Source organism: Vulpes lagopus, chromosome 19, assembly GCF_018345385.1.
Source record: "Vulpes lagopus strain Blue_001 chromosome 19, ASM1834538v1, whole genome shotgun sequence".
Lineage (NCBI taxonomy): Eukaryota > Metazoa > Chordata > Mammalia > Carnivora > Canidae > Vulpes > Vulpes lagopus.
The window spans coordinates 40,068,179-40,073,840 of NC_054842.1; positions in this window are offsets into that span (position 1 = coordinate 40,068,179).

The window sequence follows — 5,662 nt, forward strand, 5'->3', positions numbered from 1 at the left end:
TTTGGATCTACTGATGTACATTGGATGCAGTTAATATCTGCGGATAAGCCTTATCTCTGCCTTAAGGTGAATGGAAAAATTTTTAAAGGATTGGTAGACATTGGAGCAGATATGTCCGTCATATCTCAAAATCAATGGCCTAATGCCTGGCCCACGCAAGAGACCTCCACTCCAGTTAAGGGAGTGGGTATTATAAATACCCCTAGGATTAGCTCCAATCAGCTTTACTGGGAGACTGAGGATGGACACTCTGGAAGATTTTGTCCCTTCGTTCTTCCTATTGATCTTAATCTATGGGGAAGAGATGTACTTACAGAAATGGGCTTAGTCCTTGAAACAAAAAAACTCCCTGTTTCTAAACAACAAGAAGCTGTTTCCTTTATGATGGCTCAAATGGGTTATGTTCCAGAAAAAGGACTCAGGAAAGACTTACAAGGGATTGTACAACCCGTCGAACTTGAGGGAAATCCTGATAAATTAGGTTTGGGTTTTCTCCAGGGCCACTGACAACCCCCCACGCTATGCCTCTTGAATGGTTAACTAATGTCCCTGTGTGGGTGGACCAGTGGCCCTTACCTGATCATAAACAAGAGGCTGCTAGAAAGCTGGTTCAGGAACAGGTGCAGTTGGGGCATCTTGTTCCTTCCAACAGTCCTTGGAATACTCCTATCTTTGTCATTAAAAAGAAATCAGGAAAATGGAGATTATTGCAAGATCTCCGAGCGGTTAATGCGTTATGAAGCCCATGGGAGCTCTGCAGCCTGGACTGCCGGCTCCTTCAGCCATTCCTTTGAACTATCAATTACTTATCTTAGATTTAAAAGACTGTTTTTTCACCATCCCTCTATCTCCTGATGATTGTGAAAAATTCGCCTTTTCAATTCCTACTACTAACCTACAAGCCCCTTATGCCAGGTATCATTGGAAGGTTTTGCCTCAGGGCATGGGCAATAGTCCTACCCTATGTCAGGAATTCGAAGGCAGAGCTTTGACCCCCTTTAGACTTGCTTTCCCATCTGTATATTGTATTCATTATATGGATGACATTTTACTAGCCGCTGATGAGGAAGGGACTCTCTTAAGAGCATTCGAGAGATTGCAGTCTTGCCTTCAAAAATTTAATTTGATAGTGGCCCCTAAAAAGGTTCAGAGAGCTGAACCTTATGAATATCTTGGATATATTATTGAACAAAAAACTATTAAGCCACAAAAAATTCAGATACGCACTGCCCCTCTTAAAACATTAAATGATTATCAAAAGTTATTAGGAGATATCAACTGGATATGTTCAACGTTAACTGTAACTGCGGAACAGTTACGCCCCCTCTTTGATATACTAAAAGGAGATTCTAATCCGGCCTCTCCTAGAATGTTGACGGAGGGCGCCAAACAAACATTAGAATTGGTCAATAATAAACTCTCGGAAGCTCAGGTTACAAGAGTTTCTTTGGTGGATTCACTATACTTAATTTTATTGAACCCTGCCATCATGCCTTTGGCTGTCCTGGCAACCTCATGGCCCTTTAGAATGGATACATCTCCCATTACATTCTCTGCATGTTATTCATTCTCTTCCTAGCATGCTGGCTCAACTCATCATTCGGGGAAGGACGCGTTCCCTACAACTCCTAGGCAAGGAGCCTGATTTTTTAATCTGTGCTATGTTAACTAAAGAGAAGTTTGAAAATTTACAACAGTTTGACCTTGATTGGCAAATTGCCCTCGCCTCATACCTGGGCCAAGTTAAATTCCATTTGCCAGCAGATAAACTTCTGCAGTTTCTAAATAAGGTTTCAACAATCCCACAAGGTTCCCTTTCTCACTCCCCAATTAAGGAAGCTGCAAACATTTTTGTGGACGCCAACAAATCTGGCAATATTGCAATTTATTATGTCTCTAATAATGAAAAACATATAAAAAATTATCATTACTCAACTAAATCAGTGCAAAGAGCAGAATTAAAAGCTGTTGCTATTGCTTTACAAAAATATCCTGAGCCGTTAAATATTTTCACAGACAGTCTATATGTTGCTCAAGCTGTGCCCTTACTTCCCTCCGCCTTTTTATGTTGTAATGATGAAGAGTTATATATCCTCTTCTCGTCTATTCAACACAGTCTTCTTAAAAGACATAATCTGATTTACATTTCTCATATTCGAGCTCATTCAGGTCTGCCTGGCCCATTATCCTATGGAAATGCAATTGCTGATGAAATCACACATATTAATTTTCTTTCTTCTTTTGATGCTGCTAAGGAAAGCCATAGCAAATTTCACCAAAATTCAGCAGCTCTTCGAAGACAATTTAAGATTTCATGCGAATCGGCCCGACAAATAGTAAAAGAATGTCAGACTTGCCCTGAAACCCTCAGTCTCCCGTCATTTACTGTTAATCCCCGAGGCCTCTTACCTAATCATCTATGGCAAATGGACATTACATTATATCCTCCATTTGGTAAATTGAAATATATCCATGTCTCTGTTGATACCTTTTCAGGATATATTTTTGCCTCTGCCCACAGTGGAGAAGACTTTACTGATGTACAAAATCATCTATTTGCTGCATTGCATCCCAACTAGGCCTCCCCAAGGCTATTAAAACAGACAATGGATCTGCTTATACCTCGTCTTCTTTTCAGCAATTTTGCCTAACTTTCGGCATTTCACATTCCACTGGTATTCCATATAATTCACAGGGTCAGGCCATTGTTGAAAGAAGTCATTCCACTCTAAAAACTTAATTACGTAAATTAAAAGAGGGGGAGATACTTAAGGGAAAGACTAAGTATTCACCACATATGCATTTGGCATTAACTTTATATGTTTTAAATTTTTTGAATGTTGATGCAGTAGGTAAGACTGCAGCTGAGAGGTCTTGGGCTCCAGAACCGGAGCCCTTCCTCTATGCATGATGGAAGGACCCGTTGACGGGACAGTGGTCTGGCCCAGATCCAGTCCTCCCGCGAGGACAAGGGTTTGCTTGTATTTTCCCACAGAATGAGGAGACGCCGCGGTGGCTGCCGTTGTGGTGTGTCCGATTTACCAAAGAAAATGGCCCGCTTTTCCCTTCATCCACAAGTTCCTCAACAGGACCAGATGGTGAAACCCCAGAGGAGAAGAGAAAGGAGAGCCCCATTGCCTATTTGGGGACAAACAAAAAAGGTGGTTGGCGAGGCCAAACAAACCGTACGTAAAGCCCAGGCCCCCCTTACTCCTATTAACCTGTTTTTGGTTCTTTTAGCAGTCATCTTTGCCTCTACTGAAACAGCCGAGGCTTCCTCTTATTGGGCTTTTATGGTGGACCCTCCTTTTGTATGGCCCGTTACTTGGGATAATCCTACGCCTCATGTATGTACTAATCTAACAGATGTGCTGGGCGGGCTGGAGGCATATTCCATTGAGGCTGTCGCAAGACCCATCAGCTGGACTGGGTTGGCAGATCAGGTTCCAATTTGTTTCCAGGCCACTGAAAATGGTCAGTCCCCCTCCTATGGGTGTCTTTTTACTAAGCAGGTGACTCTCACCATCAAGCGTCAGTATTGGGATGATGAAAGACATAATGGAGATCGAAGGGAGGAGGAAATGGTTGATTATTGGGCGCTTAATGAACCATTCTTCGCACCGGGGGCTACTTCTAACCTTTGAGATTCTCCTCCTGGAATGAACCCTTGGAACTATCCTGACTGCCCTACAGTGCCCAATTGGAAATCATCTCTCCCGGTTTGGAGAGAATGCAGAGTGCAAGACCCTGAGACTTTACACCCAGTAATGGTACCCTCTATGCGTATAATGGACTGGTCAAAATCAAAATCTGCAGCCTCACAAGAAATGCAAGTCAGAGTGAGATCTCCAGGACTCCGTGCTATCTATGAACATTATGGATACGTGCCTCCTGGCACGCTTTCAACACCACTCATGATACATTTGGACCTTTGGAAGCTGGCTGCAGCTCTCCGTCCCCTTAAAACAAACTCTACTACTGGACCTATTTACCCCCCTCATGTTGATCTGTATATTCAGGCTTGCGTACTGCATCCCTTCCTGTTGGTGGTGGGGAGAGGCAAAATTGATAAGCTTCAAGCCTTTCAGGACAAGTACCAGGCTAGGTGCCAAAATTGTGTATTGACTAATTGTTTGCCTGTTCATCTGCCCCCTGAAAATGCAAGCTCTGTTACAGTTATGTTAGTACAGCAACCCCCGTATGTCATGCTCCCTGTTAATATTACAGGGCCGTGGTATACTAGTTATGGGTATTCCTTTGCAAAACAACTCACTGATATGGTGGTAAGAACAAAAAAGATTTTTGGGTCTATTGGTGACAGGAATAGTTGCTTTTGTGTCTTTGATAGCCTCTGCCACTGTTTCTTCTGTGGCACTCAGCCAAACCATCCACACCGCTCAACATGTTAATTCCTTGGCCCATAATGTATCTGTGGCTCTTGCCACACAAGGGACGAATGATCAAAAAATTGTTGCTCGTCTGCAGGGGTTAGAAGAAGCTGTGGAGTACCTGGGAGGGCAATATGCTCAGCTCCGAGCTCAGTTATCATTGCAATGTCATGCAGGCTTTCAGCATATTTGCGTCACTGCATTACCTTATGACGAGACAGAACATACATGGGAGCAAGTGCAGCAACATTTAAAGGGGATTTGGAACAATACAGATTTAAGCTTAGATTTGCTAACCCTGGAACAGCAAGTGGCTACACTTAACAATGCTCATCTCTCTATTGAGAACCCTGCTGAATTGGCAGATAGATTTTTGAAAGGTATCCGAGCTATTAACCCCTTGCAATGGTTTGAATTTAATTCCCCTGGCATTTGGATTATAATTGCTGTCACTACAACCTTAGTAATTGCTTTAACTATTGAAATATGCTTGTATGCGTCCTTTAAAAGTTTCCAGCACAAAGCCCTTAAAAATCTCTATTTTCAAAATCTCAAATTAAAAACAATAGGGGGAGATGTTGGGAGCTGCGTGCCAGGAAGGGGTTAATGGATTGAGCAAAAAGGCTCCCTGTTGACTCTTCCAACCACGGCCCACCTGTCTCACCCTTGTTGTTGAAGGCTTGTGGCTCAAAGATGCATACTATGGCTATCTATTCAAGGGCGCATACTGTTGCTGTCTACTGTGAAAGGACATGTCTGGGGAACTAAGCTTAAAATATCCTGCTTGTTGGCAGGAAACAACAAATGTTGGAGAGGATGCAGAGAAAAGGGAACCCTCTTACACTGTTGGTGGGAATGTGAACTGGTGCAGCCACTCTGGAAAACTGTGTGGAGGTTCCTCAAAGAGTTAAAAATAGACCTGCCCTATGACCCAGCAATTGCACTGTTGGGGGATTTACCCCAAAGATTCAGATGCAATGAAACGTCGGGACACCTGCACCCCGATGTTTCTATCAGCAATGGCCACAATAGCCAAACTGTGGAAGGAGCCTCGGTGTCCATCAAAAGATGAATGGATAAAGAAGATGTGGTTTATGTATACAATGGAATATTACTCCGCAATTAGAAACAACAAATACCCACCATTTGCTTCAATGTGGATGGAACTGGAGGGTATTATGCTGAGTGAAATAAGTCAATTGGAGAAGGACAAACAGTGTATGTTCTCATTCATTTGGGGAATATAAAAAATAGTGAAAGGGAATAAAAGAGAA